Source organism: Natrix helvetica (genome assembly GCF_964273705.1).
Source record: "Natrix helvetica genome assembly, chromosome: 2".
In the NCBI taxonomy this organism is placed as follows: Eukaryota; Metazoa; Chordata; class Lepidosauria; order Squamata; family Natricidae; genus Natrix; species Natrix helvetica.
The window spans coordinates 61724264-61744064 of NC_138552.1; positions in this window are offsets into that span (position 1 = coordinate 61724264).

The following is a 19801-nucleotide window of genomic DNA, read 5'->3' on the forward strand; positions in this document are numbered from 1 at the left end:
GTACACTTAGTGGTGTATCCAGAAATGCTTGCAAAAATTCACAGAAAATGTATCTTTGTAAATTAATGTACACTTTTCTCTTATTTCTCCTTTATATAATACATTTACTTCTTTTTCTTTCATGGAACAGAAGATGCGTCTAGGAGATGCGTCTGTTTTTAATGATTTTTAATGCTCCTTCTAAAATGAGTAGAATGTTACTCCATTGATGTAATAATAGATTTCATTCATGTTTTTATATCAAGCTTTTAGACATTTATTTATTGATGGAGACCATCTACAAATGGATAGAGGAAAATAATAATGTGATGTCACTGCTAATCAAACATCTACTTTTCATTTCACGTGAGATAAATTGTTGCCATTAGTGCAGTCAGTTCTTTTTATAATACAGAATAGGACTGTGCCACAATCTAAATCCAAAGAGTAAAAGAATCAGTAAGTATTCAGTGTATGGGTAAACCCTATCAGTAACTCCTTCAACCAAATATAGCTTCCTGGGATTACACTGGAGTTGAGGAAAGCCTGTACAATCCAGGGAAAAGAGATCGATTTTTAAAGGAACAAGTTCTATGTAACGCTGTCTGCTGTGTATTGAAATGAATATAATGCAATTGAATTTAAGAACTATTTGCACCTAAATTGTTTGTATAACTACTAGCCACTCTCAAACTTTCACCTTTCGTATATTGGAACTCTAGCTTCCACAATTGCCAGCCATTTTTAATACACCTAAAGAAAATTGTGGTGGGAAAGACTGACTTACAGTATGCTTTTGGACCTATCCAGAATTCCTTTATACAGAGCAAAAGCTTACAACAGCTAAAGAAAAATGGTGTTGTATGACTGCCACCAAGTGTTTTTTAGAGAATGCCAAGGTCTCTATAAATATCTGATGATAATATCTCAACGGGTAGAGGAAAAAAAGGTTATCTTATCAGATATATTATTATCCCATAAGGCAGATCACTTAAGACTGATAAGCATGCAAAGTTTTTACCCTTCCCCTCATCTATTTCTTTCTGTATATCTTGTAATATTTCTGGATGTGTCTGTCCAGCAAATTAGCCTTTGCTTTTTTCCAGTTTCTAGTTCAACATTTGTTCTCAAACGGTGTCCGGGCTATTTGTTTTAGACTGGAAACATACCAGTACTGTATTTTTCGTAGTGAGAGTTATTGGGTGCTAAGAGACATTTCTCATATGCACAGTCATTTGTTTATAACCTATTAGGCAATTTCTCATGATTTTGAGAAGATCTCCACTGGATCAGAAAAAAGATCTACCACACTAGCATTTTATTTCCTGAATTGAAATTTCCTGAACTGAATTTCCTTAACTGAATTTCCTGAATTTAAAGATAAAAAGGATATATATATATATTCAGAAAAGCCAAGGCTCAGAATGAACTAGGACTTGCAACAAATGTAAAAGATAATTTTAAAAAGTGTATTTCTATATGTAAAAAAAAACAAGAAAAAAGTCAAAGAAACAATTGGTCCACTAATGGAAGAAGATGTGAAGAAAATGATGGGCAGCAGGGAGAAAGAAGAGCTGCTTAATTCTTCACACAAAAGGAAAAAATAGCCCAACCTACCTAAAACAGACCTGTAAAAGATCGCCTAGGAATACAAATTAAAATAGGCAAGGAAATGGTTAGAGAACACCTGTCCATCCTAGATGAGTTTAAATCACTAGGACCAGATGGATTGCATCCCAGAGTGTTTAAGGAGATGCCAAATGTGATCTCTGAGCCATTGAATATTTATTTCAAAGATCTTGGAGACCAAGAAACTACCAGAAGACTGGAGAAAAACTTACATGGTTTCTTTTTTTTAAAAAAAGGGAAAAGTGGATCTAGGAAACTACAGACCAATTCGCCTGATTTCAATACCTGGGAAGATCCTGGAAAAGATAATCAAGTAACAGATCTGCAAACACACACAACACACACACACACACACACACACACACACACGTGTGGGTGTGCATTGGCATGTTTATATGTGTGTCTGTGTGTTGTGTACGTTGGTATGTCTATACATCTCTCATTCTGTGTGTGTATGTACAAATGGTTCTCAGACTAGAGACCACAGCTTTGTTTTTCATTACTAGAACAAAAATGCTGTGCTTCTATACTGCATTGTTTGACAAAATAAATAAAACTGAAGTTTATTGAGCTTAATGATGTTCATGTTGATAAATAGTACAGAGATACAAAACAGGATTTGGAGCAAAAAGTATTGTTAACTAGCTTAAGTACTCCATATAAAAATAAATAAGTGGACTGATAGTTATGTTATTTCATAACATATATTATAACAGAAAACCAATACACTGAAAAGGCATAGCTTGAGATAGGCATTGTTTCTATATGTAAGTCTCACATGACATATATAGAAACAATATGTAAGTGAGAAGGCTCCTGAATCCCTTTGTGGTAACATTTGTATTTTCAAGATTGTCCTTATTTTTATGTATACAATTTCTTAGTGTTAACGGGAGGCATATTATTTGGTTAGATGGATACACATGGCCCCAGAGAGTGTTTCTCAATTACAAGAATATTAGTGTGAAACTTAAATTAAAATTTAGAAATGTTCCTCTGTTATAAACAAAATATTCCCTTTGGCAATTAAAAAATATTGTGATTTTAATTAAAAGGGCTTATGAGCTTATCAGAGAAATAGCAGATTTTCAGCCATGCTAATTATTTTTGTACATTTGCTATTTAGATTTGCAAATTACTCAATGGTACATTTAATTGCTTTTAAGGGATATGATTATTTAATTTCTGAATAGGGCTTGGAAAAAAATTCTCTCTCTCTCTCTCTCTCTCTCTCTCTCTCTCTCTCTCTCTCTCTCTCTCTCTCTCTCTGTCTGTCTGTCTGTCTGTCTGTCTGTCTGTCTGTCTGTCTTGCTAATAACTAAAAAGGCCAAAATAGTGCAGGGAGTTCTCTGAAAGTTGAGGGGAAAAAAGAGAGCCCATATTCAGTGGTGGAGCCCATATTCGCACCACATCAGGAGAACCGGTTGTTAACATTCTGGGCAGTTTGGTGAATGGGTTGCTGGAAGAAATCATTTGGGCAGAGAACTGGTTGTTAAATTATTTGAATCCCACCACTGCCCATATTCCTGAGGAGCAAACTAACTAATATATATATAGTTTGATATAGCTTGGAAATCAGGAGTTCTAGTTCTGGCTTAGGTACCAGGCCTGCAAGATGATCTTGGGCCAGTCACTTTCTCTCAGCACTCAGAAACAGGCAATGATAAGCTACTTCTGAAATCTTGCCACCAAAAAAACTGCAGGGATTAGTCAATGCTGACTCAAAGGCACAAAAACAAACAACTCCCTAAAGTTAAACAGTTTTTTTTTCTTAAGGAGCAAGAGTATTCTACTGGAGAGCTGTTAACAGACTAGGGTAAGCCAAAAATTAATGGGGAATGTTTTTCTGATAGCCCACTTACTTCTTGGCATTCTTTTTCCTGATACTACTACTATTTTTTTTTGTCAAAAATAGTTTAGAGAAGTGAAAAATATTTCTTTTGAAACGTTTGAATTGGTTTCTTGTGGAGGACTTTACAAAGAGAGAAGAGCAACCCTACATATTGCCCACCTCAGGTTAAAGCTCAGTGCAATTTTAATCAATCTGTCAGGGTCTAAATTTAATAAGGTTGAGGCAGTGGTGAAATTCAATTTTTTTTACTATCGGTTCTGTGGGCATGGCTTGGTGGGCGTGGCAGGGGAAGGATACTGCAAAATCTCCATTCCCACCCCACTCTGGGACCAGCCAGAGGTGGTATTTGCCAGTTCTCTGAACTTCTCAAAATTTCCGCTACCGGTTCTCCAGAACCTGTCAGAACCTGCTGGATTTCACCCCTGGGTTTAGGTTGCCATTTTAGTCACTTCTCGGTAAAGAACTAAAGAAATATATTGTTAGAGTTTTATTTCCAGGAACAATACAACCATTTTTTTTAAAAAAATGGATTTTAAAATAATGATGCATGTGGCTTTACTTTTGTAAATGGTATATTTGGTAGATTTATATTTCTCTCAAGACATTGCACATGCTTTTCCAATTTTTCCATTCAAATCTCGGCGTAGTAGGTTACATTGTAGTAGATTAGCATTCAACTATTGTAAGAAATGAGAACACTAGCATCTCCAAACAACATGATAAAAAGGGAAACAATTATAACTACTAAATGCATATATATATATGAACAGAAATTGTTAAAATGAAAATAAAAATAATATATAGAAACCATAAATATTTGAGTGGCTACCTCAGTTGATGTGAGAAGGCTAATCTGCAGGCATAAGAATTTAGGATTAGAATGTAAAACCATAAAGCACATATACTTCATGCCTTATGAAGTAAACATATAACAATAGCCATCAATTTCATAAAACGAAAAGCCTATCTGGCTTTCAGATTTGATTCCTGTCCTCCCTTGGAATTTGATTGTTGTGATACTTAAAGTGCTGCAACTAACACTATTATCAAAGCTTCCTTCATTAAAACCTTCCAAGCAAACTAATTATGAGGAGACTTCTGTGCCTCTTTTCCCTGATGCAAAACTCTCGAAAGGCTCTGTGGCCAATTGTAGCAGAGTGAAATTTAGAAAATGTTTTCCTGTTTTCCGTACGAAATTAATTAGAATGCATATTAAACAAACGGTGAGTTTAATTAATTTTGCTGACTCTAAATGGAGAAGTTCATTATTTCTGGAAGCAATTATAGTATTGACTGCTAAATAAAGGTAACTCATCCCAAGGTCACTTTCAATTGCAAAATCACATTTTTCTAGTGCATTAATGCTGGCAAGCAATTGGTTTTTTTTATTAGAATCAGTAATGTACACATTAAAATGACAATAACTGTGGATATTTAATAGAAAGCAACACCAGCAGTAATAGCTGCCATTATCTACATATAAAGTCAAAATCACCACAAGAGACGTTCTAAAGCAGTGATGGCTAACCTTTTTGTTGTTGAGTGCCAAAAATGAAAGTGCGTGTGTGGTAGCGTGAGTGCCAGCAACCATAATGAAAACAGCCTCCCCTGGCCTCCTCAGAGGCCCTCTGGAAGCTGAAAACAGATCATTTCTGAACTTCCGTTAGGCCCGTTGCATCCTCCCCAGGCTCTAAACCTTCCCCAGCCCTCCAGAAGGCTGAAGATCAGCTGGCTGGCATGCACATGCACACTGGAGCTGACCGCTCACATACAGGCAGACATGTGCCAGTTATCAGCTGCCTTCAGAGTCAGACATCAGTGAGGCAGACAAACAGTTGGAGCCTGTTCCCAGTGGTTCTCAGACAAAGGGAACAGCTAAAGAACAAGGGTCAACTTGGGAGTAAGGCCAGAGGTGGCTGATGAATGGCTCATCTCAGAGGAAATAAATGTGGAGTTTACAGGAGACCATTAGTTTTCTTAATTGGTTTGTGACTCTTAGAGACTCTTTGCCAAGTTTTGCAGATATCGGTTTGTCAGCTCTCCAAGCCAGATAAGGTCTGTGACTGTAAATTCTCCCTTGAAAGACTTTGCTGGATGTGTATGAGCAGAATTCATAGTAAATTAATAAAAGGTTTTTTTTTAATTGGGACAAGGAGTTTGCTTCATGCTCTTGGGAAGCCTAGGTCAGAACAGTATCTGTGAATTCAGACCATACCTGCTAGAATCAGATTTATCTTTCACCTCTAATGGGGAGGTTTAGCATAGCCTAAAATGCTAAGGTGTCTTTGTGCAAATTAATGTGCTTCTCTGTAAACTATTTTATAGGATTATGTTGCTTTGCTTCATGCATGCTTACAGATAATCCTTAGGTTATGACCACTTGTTTAGTGACCATTCAAAGTTAAAACAGCATTGAACAAGGTGACGTATACCTGATTCTCAGAGTTCTGCTTGTCACATCATCACTCAGTCATGTTGAAATTGAAATTGAATTGAAATTTAATTTGTTAGCCGCACCCTCTCCAAAAGGACTCAGGGCGGCGTACAATAAAACACATACAATATACATATATATACAACACATATACAAATACAAATAAACACATATACATACATGTACCTGGAGGAGGTAACACTCATAAAATACATATAAAATACAATTAAAATAGCTATTTAAAACACCCTCAATTAAAAAATTACAAAATTTTAAAAAACCCGTCAGGAGCAATAGGATGAAACTATGGTTGAGCCAGGCCAGCTAATTGGAAGAGGTGGGTCTTGAGCTTTACACGGAAGGAGTGGAGATCAGAGGTAATCCTGATATCAGGGGGGAGGTCATTCCACAGGGCTGGGCCCGCCACAGATAAGGCTCTGCTCCTAGGCGCCGCCCCCCGACACTGTTTGGTGGACGGCACCTGGGGAAGTCCCTCTCTGTGCGAGCGAATTGGTCGTAGGGATGTATGGGGCAGGACGCGATCCCGCAGGTAACTAGGTCCTGTGCCATGGAGCGCTTTAAAGATCGTTATCGACACCTTGAAACGCACCCGATAGACCACAGGAAGCCAGTGCAGCTCGCGCAGGAGAGGTGTTACATGGGAGTACCTAGTACTCCCCATAATCACCCGCGCGGCCGCATTCTGGACCAACTGCAGTCTCCGAGTGCATCTCAAGGGAAGCCCCATGTAGAGAGCATTGCAGTAGTCCAGGAGAGATGTCACCAGCGCATGAGTGACTGTGCGTAAGGCATCCCGGTCCAATAGGGGGCGCAATTGACGCACCAGGCGAACCTGGTGGAACGCCCCCCTTGCCACAGCTGTCACATGGTCATCCATGGACAGCCGGGCATCCAGGAGGACGCCCAAATTGTGCGCCCGCTCCACGGGGGCTAGCTGTACGCCCCCGATGGCCAGAGATGGAAACAGCTGGTTGAACCGGGGGGCTGGAACCCACAGCCACTCCGTCTTGAAGGGGTTGAGTTTGAGTTGGTTGCCATCCATCCAGACCCGTACAGCTTCCAAGCACCGGGACATCACTTCGACGGCCTCGTTGGGGTGGTTCGGGGTGGAAATGTACAGCTGGGTATCATCAGCGTACAGATGATATCCCACCCCGAAACCACGAATGATCTTGCCCAGCGGCTTCATGTATGTGTTGAACAGGAGTGGCGAGAGGACCAACCCCTGTGGCACCCCACAAGTGAGGGGCCTTAGGGTCAACCTCTGCTCCCCTGCCAACACACGTTGCGTCCAGCCAGAGAGGTAGGAGCTGAACCACCGCAAAACGGTGCCCCAAACCCCCAACCCCTCCAGTCGGTGCAACAGGATGTGATTGCAATCTAGGTATTTGAATGCCTACCTCGTAGTTATGACGATGCAATGAGCTATGGTCATGTGATTGTGGTTGCTGATGTTCCCTGACAACTTCTCACAAGTAGGAATTTGGAAGTTGCTCCTGGTCCTGCTGCTTTTTCACCTGCCCGTATTCCTTAGCACCTGACCATCGACCTCTTCCCAGCATCCCATGCACATCCACCAGCTTACTGGCTTAAGGCTCTGACCTCTTCCTGTTTAAATACTCACGCAGATCTGGTGTTTCGATGGGTACTGGGATCGCCAGGAGTTTCATTGCTAAGCAATGCCATCATGTGATATTGCACTTTGCAGCTGCATTGCTTAGTGATGGAAATACCAGTCCCAACTGCCATTGCAACCTGAAGACCACCTGCAGTGATAAATCCACTAATGCAAGAGAACTGATTCCCATAAGGGATACCTGCGGCAGGGGAACCAAAAGGTCAACATGGCAAGTGTGCAATTGAAGCCCTGCCTCCTTTTTACATTAAAAAAGGGGGCAGCCCTTCAGTCCTGGACTCCACCTTATTCTAATTCTAATTAGAATAATAATTCTATTATAATTCACTTAATTCTATTGCCAGCAGGTAAACTGTAGAAAGTGTTACATTCACTCCCTGTAAAGGTTTTAATAGGTTAAAAAGCCATAACTATGGTAGTAAATGGTTCCTTATAATTTTCTCAGGGCAGCTGTAGCTTTAAAAAGTTAGCTGTTTTCTCATTGTTTTGGAATGAAAACATATTATTTATATTCCTTCAGAGACTTTCAATTATTTTTTCTGACATTATTATCCTTCCAGGCATAAACAAGTGATACAGAGTAGGCAAAAAAACTTCAGGCAAGCAACTCAAAACATTTTATTTTGGCCAGTTTTTAATGAGGATCACATTTTAGTCTTCTTGCTTATACTGAATTATTTTACTTCCTCTGTTTGAATGCATTAAATTGATGATCACAATTTATAGTAGAGGTTTTTGTAACTTTTTCTGTTACTTCTTTTTTTGCATACGCTATTTTTCAGTTTGTTTGATAAAATGACGAAGATGCAGACTGAACTTAAAAGCATTTTCCAAAATTTTTATTTCCTTTTCCTGCTCATGGTTGGTTCTAAGTCTAGGTTCTCTAGGGCACAAAATTCTAGGGGGTGCCAAAATTGAAACAATTCTTAAATTATACAATATGAGTATAAATTTTAATCACCTTTCTTCATTGCTTTAGAATGACTTCTCTCTGTTCAACAAAAGGTCAAACAAAAAGTCATTTGAGTGATATTGAACAGTACACACTAACCACATGATGCAAGCCATCAATTACTATTACAATTATGATCCTCAGGAAGCTGATAATTTTATCAAAGCAATATAATGTACTGATAGGAAGATACTGGGTAGGCAAATCCTGTGACTCTTGGCCTCATTTAAATTATATTGCATTTGGAAAAGCAAAAATAGTGCATTTTTTGTGCCAGTGCGCCAGCTTGAAGGTTAATATAATTTTTCAGAATTGTTGCCATATGATAACAATGGATAATGATGTCATTAAAAATATTATGATTCACAATAAATAAGAGGAATATGTCTGCAAAAATAAACACAAATTGGGGTAGAAAATTATAAGGGTAAAGTTGAAAAATGCAAAGAAGGAAGAAAGGAAAGGAAAGGAAAGGAAAGGAAAGGAAAGGAAAGGAAAGGAAGGAAGGAAGGAAGGAAGGAAGGAAGGAAATGGCACCTTTCTTAAATTCCTAACAAAACTGGAAGATCAGCCAAAGCATAGGTGGTGCCAGAATATGACTTTGCTTTGGGTACTGGCTTTGTCTATTGTGGAGGATTGAATATCAGAAGCCAAATCTACATCTTTCTGCCCAAAATTGAATGAAGTATATTATTTTTTGCAAGCAATAAGAAAGAACGGGCTACTGAAGAGAGGCAAGTTTTGGATGAAACAGCGATTCCATTAGAGAGCAGAGAAAATCCTCCCCCACTTTTTGATTAAGCCTTTTTCCTTTAAATGCTGCCCTCACTTAGCATCATTGCTGAGGCTCTTCTGCCTATCTTCTTTATATAGTACATTTTCCTGCTAGATACTGTCATTCTTTAGCTCCTTTCTTTAGTACAGTAGTGTGGGAAAGGGAAGGGTGCTCATAAGGCTGCCATTTAGAATTGATCTTAGTTTCCTTCATTTCATTTCTTTCAAATGCTCCAACCTCCCCCATTATTTATGTTAGTCAGGCCTTTCCTTCAATGTTTTCCTTCATCAGTTAGAGTAGTCCTGTTCAAAAACAAGATTTTTAAAAGCACTTTGATCTTTAAAGGCAAAATTCAACTGCTCACTCTCCTCAGATCAAATTATATTTCTCTTTCAAATTCTTTTCCTCCATTCCCAGGGAGATCCTTTTTTTCTGTTCATTTTACTAATATCACCAAAGCGCTTTCCTAAAACCCTCCAGGTGCTCTCTTTCCTTGCACTGGCATGTTCCATGTTTGCAACAATATGGTTCTCTGCTTCACCAAGAAATAAATTAACTCAGTAGAACTGGCGCCAACCCAATCTATTCATTGCATTGCCTGCTTTCTATATCTTGAAGCCAAGTTACTTTTCCAGATATTTTGCAACTATATTGACTGAGAATGATCAGTGTTGTATCTGGAGGGCACAGGTTGGGATAGGCTAGTAAGGAAGACATCAGTGGACTGAGTTGAACTAAGAATAGACTTGGATTTCAGGCTATTTTCCCCCCTTATAGCAATTACAAGGCATGCTAACAAATTAAATATCCAAATGAAGCCTCTTGCAGTTACAGACAGTGATTCTAACAGTTACATTTTGGCAGTTGAACCACCGAGGCCTCCTATTCTTCAAGCATTTTTAATAATGTGTTCATGTTCTGCTTCTTTATGGCTTTGTATCTCTATTTGTGTCACAAAGGCACATGGACACCTGCTTATAAAATCAAATTTTTCCTATAATTAGTCAAAGCACATTTTGTGGTTCTGGTAGTTTGTTCTGCAAGGATAAGGCTGTACTCACATTTCTCACACAGTGTCAGTTTTGGTTCTTCCTTTGTTTTTCTTTTCTTGAGGAGGAATGGGTGGCTCATATTTTCTGTTTTATCACTAAAGGCACATCTGAAGAAAACAGACAAGTTGATTTATATCAGCTTCATATGGCTTGGGTATGGGTGTCTTTTCCTCATTAGCTATACCTGGTTGTGGCTTTGTCGGCTTTCGGAAGGCATTTGAGTTGTGTTAGCTCCCACAACTGGTGCCTTGTTTCCGGCAGATGTCCCAGAGGCGAGCCTCTGGTATTCCACCACAAAAAAACAGTTCTTTAAAATATGTTTGTTCTAACCTGTCAATGGAACTGATTTAAACTTAGCTGTGCTTTTACAGAACCTGCCCAATTGATGGAGGGTGGATGGGTGTCCACTAGGTATTGTTTTGTGGTTTGGCTAAATGACTTCTGCTTGGGGAAAAAAATAAAATGTGAGGATGTATCTTTCTTAGGATGTATCTTTCTTAATCATCCTTAAGATTTGGATGGTTTGTGTGCCATCTCCATCTCCATTCTCCACTTTGTAGGCTTAGTTCTGGACCGAAGGACGGCTTGGCAGAAGCAAAGCAAGTTTGATCTTGTAAACTCTTTGGAAAATGACTATTATTCACCATTATTGGGCAAAATCCTAATTGGCTTCTGATCAGGAATGAGCTGCCGTCAATATAAATTGTCTGAAGTAGTTTATTCCAACAGCATTTGAGCATGTGTTCTCTGTTGGCTGATTAAGCTAATAATCAATCAACTTACTGTTCTGGAAACATATATCCTCTCCATCTTTCATTCCCATTCATTTGCTGGGCTGTAAAAGTCTGTCATTGATTATTTTTACTCGGAAATATATAACAAGGCAAATTTAAATGATGCAGAGTAGCATAAAGGAAGAAACAAGAATACAGGGCATTTAAGAGAATGAGATTTGGTTTGCGTGAACTCCATGACTAAGGAATGTAGGATAGCTATTCTCATAGCTGCTTGATTTTCTGTCCTATTTGTTCAATGCTTCAATTAAAGAACATGGATGTTATGAGGAAGGGACGAAGGGAGGGAGAAAGGAAGGAAAGAAGGAAGGGTTTTTCAAAGCACATGAGACAACTTGCGAATTCTGTTTTAGGTAACAAATGAATATTTTGTTTATTGAGTCAACACTGAACAAATATGTTTGACACTTGCTAGTGGCTGTGGATTTTCCCTTTTGTTTCCTACAAATTGCATTTTCCTACATTGTGCTTACATCATTAAGACTGATGTCTGCATTCCATTGTTGAAATTTATCAAAGATCTTAGAGTGCATTCCTAAATGGAGGTCCTAGACTTCTTTTCTTTCTTGCCTAAGAATTTTGAGTTGTATGGTTAATGTATAATGGTTAATAGTGGCCAATCCTGAGCTATACACTCAGTGTATCCATGTGTGAACCATATGTAAATGGAAGCAGTTGAAGAGATAGTATTGCGGTAGTGAGATTAAAAATATGTACATACAACTCTCTGAAAGCAATTGCTTGGTAGCTTAGGATAAAATTGCTCAGGTTCATTTTGAATTAGATGCAGCTGGACAAGTCTTATGGAGACCTCACAATCTCATGAGATTATTTGGAGGAAATTTGAGCTATTGATACAGAGGAAGTGAAGAACATTATCCCAAAGGTGCTTTTACAAAAGGCAAGTGGTCTTTCTTTGTTTTTCCTTGAAGATGTTTCACTTCTCATCAAAGAAGCTTCTTCAGTTCTGAACTGAACTTCAGAACTGAAGGAGCTTCTTGGATGTGGAGCGAAACATATTCAAAGAAAAACAAAGGAAGTCCACTTGCATTTTGAAAAAGCACCTTTGGGACAACCATAACCTGGATGAATGAGAACCTCCAAAGACATGAAAAACATTATCTGCAATATCAGTCCTTCCCCCAGCAGCCTGGATCCTTGGTCTTCTTGGTTGGTGAAGGCTCTAGAGAGGTAACATGAGGCTGGATCAGGGCAATAGTGATAGTATCCTTAGGAGTTCAGGTATTACCTGCCTTGAAAGAGGCAGTAGTACACTTGCTCCTCAAGAAACCATCATTCTTCCTTGCAATTTTGGACAGCTATTTCCCATTCTCCAACTTCCCCTTTTGGGGAAAGATTCTTGAGATAAGCTAAACTCAGCAGGAAACAGATCTTCTGGACCCTTTTTCATACATCTTTCAGGGCATATTTCCCATCGTATAATTATCTCGTTGCTTCTTTAAAGACCTTTTATATGGAAGGGTAAATACTAGTATTTTAATAAATTAATGCATTGACAAGGCTTCTCTTATGCCTGCCAGGCATTTTGGTATTCCTGTTCTCCCACTGTTGATACTTAATAAATATCAGCCCCAATGGGATTGATCTGCCCCAGTCGTTCTGGCAGAAGTGGCTTGCTACAGACCCTGTTTCTCAGAAGTACGGGTCTTGGAGAAGAGCCTTTGCTGCCATGGCTCCTGCCTTTTTGAGAGAATGAGTTCCATCCCCACCATTCTGGCCTTCCAGAACAGTCTCAAAATTTAGCTCTGATGAAGCTTTTTATGCTGGAAGTGGTGGTGGCTTTGGTTTTTATTTAACTCTTCTAATTTGAATGGTTTTTATATAATTGTGTTTTATTGTATTGTAAGCTGCCCAGAATCACTTTGGGTAGTGAGATGCGTGGCATAGAAATTAATGACAAATTCATAAAAGTTGTTAAAAAATAAAGCACCAGAGGTGGGTTGCTACCAGTTTGCACCGGTTCAGGTAGTGGAAATTGGGACTGAGTCGCCAAATTGGTAGGGACAGCAGGCTGGCCATGCCCCCAGCAGGCTGGTCATGCCCCCAGCAGGCTGGCCATGCCCCCTGGTTGCTGCTGCCATTGCCGGTTTGTTTTTCAGTCATTTTTTAATGCACAGAACAATTTACAAGCAACTGCACTCACATAATGCAGTGAAGCGCGCATGAAGTGAACTGGCAGCAATGTTGGCAGCAACTCACACCTGTAAAGCACCAAGCAATATAAACAGCAAGATGAGGATAAGAGGAATAGGTTAAATGATGAGTTACTAGAACTGAATCCTATTTTTCTAATAGTCTAGAAAAGCATAAAGAACTTAAGCGAAGTGCTGCTTTTCTTATGCCAGTCAGGCTCTTTCCCTCTGACATGGCTGAACTGGCCTGAAAGGCAAAGTATTTGGAAGTGCATGTATTTATCTGAATTTGAATTCAAGTGGCTTTGAATTTTCCATTAAATGAATGGTATGTGTTAAATATTTATTTATTTATTTATTTATTTATTTATTTGTTTGTTTGTTTGTTTGTTTGTTTGTTTATTTATTTATTTATTTTATATTTAATGCTTCTAGACCGCCCCCTCTCCCGAAAGGGACTCTGGGCGGTGTACAGTTCATACAAAATATAACAGAATACAATAAAAAAGTTAAATATGTACAGTTGACAGTTGACATGGAGGAGGTTAAAATGCAATTAAAAGAACTGTACAAAGCTAATATAAATATAAGTTTAAACCCCTAAAATAGATATAGTAAATTAAAAAACCCCTAAAATAACCAGATATAATACATTTGCCAGGAGGGACAGTTGTAATTATGCCAGGCCTGCTAATCGGAACAGGTGGGTCTTCAATTTTTGCCGGAAGGAGCGGAGGTCAGAAGTGGTTCTAATGTCGGGGGGGAGGTCATTCCAGAGGGTTGGGCCCATCACAGAGAAGGCCCTACTCCTCGGTGTCGCCCATTGGCATTGCCTAGTGGACGGCACCAGGAGAAGTCCCTCCCTGTGTGAGCGAATTGGCCGCAGGGATGTATGTGGGAGGATGCGATCCCGCAAGTAACTAGGTCCCGTGCCATGGAGCGCTTTAAAGATGGTAATTAGCACCTTGAAACGCACCCGGAAAACCACAGGTAGCCAGTGCAGCTCGCGCAGGAGAGGTGTTACGTGGGAGTACCTCGTACTCCCCATCACAGCCCGCGCGGCTGCGTTCTGAACTAACTGCAGTCTCCGGGCGCGTCCCAAGGGCAGCCCCATGTAGAGAGCGTTGCAGTAATCCAGGTGGGACGTCACCAGCGCATGAGTGACCGTGCGTAGGGCATCCCGGTCCAGTAGGGGGCGCAATTGGTGCACCAGGCGAACCTGGTGGAACGCCCCCCTCGCCACGGCTGCCACATGGTCATCCATTGACAGCCGGGCATCAAGGAGGATGCCCAAATTGCGCGCCCGTTCCACAGGGGGCAATTGTTCGCCCCCTATGGCCAGCGATGGGATCAGCTGGCTGAACCGAGGTGCCGGTAGCCACAGCCACTCAGTCTTGGAGGGGTTGAGTTTAAGTCTGTTGTCCCCCATCCAGACCCTGACGGCCTCCAAACACCGGGACATTACTTCGACAGCCTCGTTGGGGTGGTTTGGAGTTGAAATATACAGCTGAGTATCATCAGCGTAGAGGTGATACTCAACCCCAAAACCACGGATGATCTCACCCAGCGGCTTCACATATGTGTTGAACAGGAGAGGCGAGAAGACCGACCCCTGTGGCACTCCACAAGTGAGTGGCCTCGGGGTCGACCTCTGTCCCCCTGTCAACACACATTGCCTCCGGTCGGAGAGGTAGGAGCCGAACCACTGCAAAACGGTACCTCTGACTCCTATCCCCTCCAACCGGCGCAATAGGATACCATGGTCGATGGTATCAAAAGCCGCCGAGAGGTCTAATAGGACCAGGATAGAGGAACAACCTCTATCTCTGGCCCTCCAGAGATCATCAACCAACGCGACCAAGGCTGTCTCTGTGCTGTGCCCAGGTCGGAAGCCGGACTGGCGTGAGTCTAGATACTTGGATTCGTCAAGGTGTCGTGGAAACTGCTGTGCCACCACATTCTCAACAACCTTCGCTAGAAACGGAAGGTTGGAGACTGGACGATAATTAGCTAGCTCCATTGGGTCGAGTGAAGGCCTCTTAAGTAAGGGCCTCACCACCGCCTCCTTCAAGGCGGTTGGTAAGGATCCCTCACCCAATGAGGCATTCACCAGGCCCAGAAGCCAGCCTCGGGTCACCTCCCAAGATGCCAGTACCAACCAGGAGGGACACGGGTCCATTAAACATGTGGTGGGTCGCAGCCGTCCACGCAACCTATCTAAATCCTCGGGGGCAACAGAATCAAACTCCTCCCAGGATGGTCTCATAAGACTCGCTGTTGGCGGCCCGTCCGGTCCACTGAGGGGGGCCCATCCGCTCCGGATCTGAGCGACTTTATCCTGCAGATATTCCCCAAACTCCTCTGCTCTGCCCTTCAAGGGTGCCCCCTGCGTCCTCTGTGACAAGAGGGAGCGGGTCACCCTAAACAGGGCGGCAGGGCGGTTATCCACGGACGCAATAAGAGCGGCGCAATATCTACGTTTGGCCGCCCTTAATGCCACAAGGTAGGTCCGTAAGTAGGATCTTACCTGTGTTCGATCAGATTCGGAGCGTGAGGACCTCCTCCTGCTCTCTAGACGTCTCCTATGGTGCTTCATCACCCTCAGCTCCTCGGTATACCAAGGAGCCCGGGTGGGTCGCTGCCGCAGGAGAGGTCGCAAAGGCGCAACCCGGTCCAAGGCCCCAGCCGCCGCCCTATTCCAGGCGGCCGCTAGGTCCTCTGACCGAGCGCGGGTCAGGGCTACAGGTAATGGCCCAAGCTCCGTCTGGAACCTATCCGGCTCCATCAGGTGCTTGGGGCGGTACCAGCGTGGACCGTCTGGTCCCACCTCCTCGCGGTGGGGGGTAGCGCCAGGGAAGTCCAGCCGGAGACATGAGTGATCTGACCATGACAGGGGTGTAATAACAAAATCCCCTATACCCAGATCACTTGTCCACTGCTCAGATACAAAAACAAGGTCCAATGTGTGGCCTCCTTCGTGTGTGGGGCCCTGAATTAACTGGGTCAGGCCCATGGCTGTCATGGAAGCCATGAACTCCCGAGCTACCTCAGACGCTGCTCCCGTCGACGGCAGGTTGAAATCCCCCATAACCACAAGCCTGGGGATCTCAACCGTCTCCGAGATCAGCTCGAGGAGCTCGGGCAGGGCCGCTGATGTATAGCGAGGAGCCAAGTATACAATCAGCAAACCCAACTGCCTCCCTGGGCCCCATTTCATATAGAACCCAATTGGTTAGATGTGTGCATCATATTAAAACATTCAAAAACATAATGTTGAGTTCATACATGAAAAGTGAAAACCAAATGAAAATACCTTATGGCTTAATGTTAAAACTATATGTAGATTGCTTGAGACTTATTTTCTTGGTTTATTTGTAAGGAAACGTTCAGTTACTTAAACTGAATGGATGGCAGAGATGGCAGTTCACCTCTGTCTAACCAGGACATAGCATGTAAGTGATGCTTGACCAGGATCTGCAGGATTGTCTGGGACACTATGCATCTTCTTCATGACCTGTTATCCTTGTTACCTTCTGGGAGGAGGCTAAATGGTATCCGAAGCAGAACATCCAGATTTGGTTTTGTTTTGTTCCATATAGTATCAACCTTGTGAGCTCTCAAGCTTCGTCTTTCCAATATGTACACACACAGAGACAGTATATTTATATGTACGGGTGTAAGCGTGTATATATAGATGTATATAGCACATGTATATGTGTGTTATGTATGTGTAGACTTTTGATATCAGGCAACAGAAATGTGTGTCAGTGTGCCTACAGTAAAAAAATGACAATAAAGGTCATCTATCTAAAGGGGCGCGATGGCTCAGTGTCTAAGATGCTGAACTTGTTGATCAGGAAGGTCGGCAGTTCGGTGGTTCAAATCCCTAGTGCCGCATAACAGAGTGAGCCCGTTACTTGTCCCAGCTTCTGCCAAACCTAGCATGTATATGAAAGCATGTAAAAATGTAAGTAGAAAAATAAGAACCACCTTTGGTGGGAAGGTAACAGTGTTCCATGCGCCTTTGGCGTTTAGTCATGCCAGCCACATGACCACGGATACGTCTTCAGACAGTGCTGGCTCTTCGGCTTTGAAACGGAGATGAGCACTGCCCCTAGAGTTGGGAACAATTAACACGTATGTGGGATGGGAACCTTTACCTTTATCTGTCTAAAACTGAGCCAGGCTAAATTTAAAAATATTTCAATTCAGGCAGGATATACTTTTCACTGAGACTTGCATACATTTTCTATCCACTAAACGCATAAAACTTATTTTTCATGATTTCAGAATAATGATGCTGTTGAAGGGACTTCATACTACTCACTAAAATAAAAACTAGAACAAAAAATGAGCAAAATCTATTCAAATACTGACATCTGCTGGTCAAAGGCATGTCTTGCTTTCTTTGGCTGATATGGGAAGGACATGGTAAACATTACGTTGGTTGTATATAGAGTATATGCAAGTTCACTCCTGAAGGTTCTGCATGGTAGAAGTTTCCCTATTCCTTCTGAAAATAAGTGAGTTGAAAGAGATAGGGTCTGCAGATCACCCAATGAGCTATTTGAGAGACATATAGACTATGGAAAAGAGACAATCAACCAGCCCAAGTCTCCAGCACCTTTCCACCAGTAATCAGCACTCAGATCAGCATAGATTAACTCCAAGGTTAACTTCATAAGTAATATGAATAATATCACTTATTATTCATATTAATAAGTAATTATTACTTAGTGTTATTATTATAAAGTAATTATTAATATGATAACTTCAACAATTAAGTAAGGAATATCCCAATCAAGAAACTGCCAAAGAGCCATCAGTAAACAGCCAAACCAAAGAATCTGTATGACTGCCCCCACCCACCCACACTGACAGACAGGCAAGACAGACAGAATATAAACTGACAGCAAACATCACCCCTTACTAACACTGATGATGTTACCTAGATGTTACCTAAACATCTGCAAGAAAACAAGCACCAAGGACTCCTCATTCAAATATATCTTAGTATATTTCTTGGTTGCAGAAATTCCTCAATTTCTCTGAAATCTGAAGTAAGGTTGGGATTAAAAAGAAAAACACTTCCGGAAGTCGTTGGAGATCTCTGCCAATCAATATTTATAACAATGAAACAGTAGTTGGCCATGCTAGCCCTAGAGAGCAACAAGCATAAGCTACAGGCTGAGTTGTAATCACCATACAAATGTTGAATGTTTGTAAAAGAAGTCCATTGCCACCTGTAAAATATCTTTTAATTTACAATGCACTTCATACAGAAACTGAAATTGTAGATAGAGAAAGGCTGTTATTTAGAAAAAAAACCCTAGGCAAACACAAAATTTTGAAACTGCAGACAGTGGAAATAAGGTGACAAAAACATATTCTATTCCTTTGTGAATGATAAAAACTGAACATAACTTTAACAAACTTATTTTAAAAATGCATACAATGGCACCTTTTATTTAGAATATCAAGGTTTAAATGTCTGAATGTATTAAATTGCATTTTGATATATCCTTTATTTTGGCTGGTATTTTTTTTTTATTTTCTCACATTTCACAGACATTCTTTATACAAAAGTTTTATGTGTCGAAAGAACTAATCCTCTACATTCAAGGGAGATGAGGGAAAGATTATAGCAGCTCTCTCTTTTGTACACATTTACATTGAAAGTCTCTCAGAAAGCATTCCAGTAAGCAGTTGGTGATGAGATTCTGAATGTTTATTTGCTGTGTTTCTTTTCCCCCCTCTGGCAATAAAGTCAAAATAAAGGGAGTTGTATTGTTTCCCTATTGAATCATTTCTGGAAATAGAAGCTCATTTTTCCTTCAATCCGCAAAGAGGTCTAAAGAGGCAATTAAAAAGCAACCGTTGTATGTTTGGAAGCTCCATGGAATTCAAGGTGCATAGGTTTAAATGAAGCTTTGTTTTGTACAAACTGTGTATAGTCAGTAAATTGTCTTTTCGTGGTTTCAGTCACCCTTCTTAGCCACACATTTATCTTCAATGCAGTGGTGGGATTCAATTTTTTAAAACGATCAATTCTGTGGGTGTGGCTTGGTGGGTATGGCAGGGGAAGGATACTGTAAAATCTCAATTCCTTCCCCACTCCAGGGGAAGGATACTGCAAAATCCCCTAATCGGCTGAGACTCGGGAGGCAGAGAATAGATGGGGGTGATGCCAGTCAGAGGCATGGCTTTGTGGGAGGGGCTTTGTGAGAGGGCAGGGGAAGGAAACTGCAAAATCCCCATTCCCTCCTCACTCCTGCAAAATCCACATTCCCTCCCTACCCCACTAACCTGTTTTCCAGCTCTGTTCTCCTGTTCAGGGCAATAAAAGAAGATCAGCTGGGAAGCAACAGGGGCAGGGGCAGCCTATTTGCCGGTTCTCCAAGGTACTCAAAATTTCTGCTACCAGTTCTCCAGAACTGGTCAGAACCTTCTGAATACCACCTCTGTTCCAATGGTTTATTACAAACAAGAGAAACAATCTTTTAAGGTGTTTAAAATAGGTAAGA